Here is a 2,047-nt window from a genome sequence, read left to right as displayed (position 1 = left end):
ACTCAAAGCCAGCTGCATCACTAACATGGGTGACAGCTCACAAAGTCTGGGAACCTGGAGCACATTGCATAGCCCATAGGCAGCTCCACAGCTTGGAGAGTTCCCCTTCCAAGTCACTCAGTTGATCTCAACCTTTTCTGCGAAGCTTGGCTCTTCCTGGCAGCTGGTCTGGTCTCAGAGTCTTTGCAGTATGGTTTGCCAGAGGGTGACTCTAGGCTACTTGGGGTACTTACTCTTATGAAGAAAGGGCCTAACGAGTGTGCTCAGTTTCAGGAACTTCCTAAAGCTATTTTGAATTGTCTACCTTATGTCTTAAAAGGCTTCCCTGCAGGTGAAATATCATAGTCTTGGAGGAAACTGCTGCCAAATATTGACAAGGTCACGGAACTCGTGAACTCACTGCATCCGTGTTTACCCACACAAGATGAACCCAACCAAATCTAGGCACAGATGGGGAGGCGCACCCCAAGCCCCCATCTCTTGCTGAGGTGCTAACACGTTAGAAGTCCTAAGCGTAGGAGATGGATACCTGAGGGTGAGTCTCAGAGTGAAATATGGGGGAACACCGATGGAGGAGACTGGCCTAGAAGGCTAGGATGGAAGAAAACGTAAACAGGCAGGAAGGAAACTCAAGAAGGCAAGCAGCAGAACTCAGGCAGTCAAGCATTACAAGATAGGGCAGTCATCAATGCCAAATACTGCCGAGGATTCAGTTAAACACAGGCTAAAACGCATCCTGTGGAAGCCTGATTCTACAGAAGGGTGGAAACAGTAACCACGTGTGAAGGAAATGATCGAGGGAAAAAAATGAAATAAAAGGAGAATATGAATATTCCTGAAGTGTGGAGAAGATATTTATTGTAGATATCAAGGCGAAATAGGCAGAGGGAAGAGTCCAGACTGACCACGGATACCAGACTAAACCAGACTTGAGAGGAGAGAAAGGGGGAGCGAGAGAGGAGCTGCCAAATAAGGCCAAATGACAAACAGAGGAAAGGGTAGATGAAAAGACCAGGTAACCAAAATGACAGGATTACATAGGGAAGGGGAAGCTGGCCTCTGGACTGGAGAAGTTAAGTGTAGGGAGCAGGGTACACCAGCCATACCCTGTAACAGGTAGGGATTGAGGGATGCTGGGAGAACCAGGCAGTGAGGTCCGCTTTGATAAACTAACTAGGAACCTAAGTCTTTTGTACCAGGTTTAAGACCTAACAAGAAGAATTTCAAACTGTGTAGCAGAACCTTGAAACACTCGGCTTCTGTGCCTGGCAATGAAGTTTCCCTTCTGGGAACATTCACCAATTTCTACCCAAGAGGAAGATCAAGTGTAGTTTTTCTTCAGTGACTCTGGGTTCCCTATACCAGAGTGGCTCTGCATTTATGGGGGATTGGTGTTTGACTCCCCTCAGATACGAGGACATGTACAGTCTCTCTATAAAACAGCACTCTCCATCAACAGTTTACTGCATCCTCCAATTAAAATATCTCGAGATGATCATGCTTAATACAAGGTAAATACTATATAGTTTTCTGCATTGCTGAGAGAATGGCAAGGAAAATGTCTGAGGGATGGAGAGATGGCTCAGCATTTAAGAACACTGGATGAGCTCTCCCAGAAGATGCAGGTTCGATTCCGAGTACCCACATGGTAGCTAACTATGGTCTGTAACTCCAATTCTGGGAAACTTCTGCATTGGGCATGAACATACGGCACAGACATGTGACAGAATGGTCACACACATTCAAAGAAAATAATAAATGAAATCTAAAGGAAATTAGGATGCCTGTACATACGTATTCATTATAAATGGAATTTCGATTACAAGTGTGTTTGACCTGCATATGGTTGACCCTATGCACGTGGCGTTTGAGTATGACAAACACCTTTATTAGAAACCAACATAACAGTCTTTAGATTTAGTAAATATTGTAGGATTTAGGATTAACAAAGGGTAATTACATAGTAAACAATACCTGTACAATAAAACAGTATTTGATAGAGCTCCTTAGAGCACCATGACTTTTAAATACTATTCCTGCATCGTAG

This window comes from Microtus ochrogaster, chromosome 24 (assembly GCF_000317375.1).
Source record: "Microtus ochrogaster isolate Prairie Vole_2 chromosome 24, MicOch1.0, whole genome shotgun sequence".
NCBI classification, from domain to species: domain Eukaryota; kingdom Metazoa; phylum Chordata; class Mammalia; order Rodentia; family Cricetidae; genus Microtus; species Microtus ochrogaster.
The sequence above is the reverse complement of the archived record's forward strand: the minus strand, read 5'-3'. Positions refer to the sequence as shown.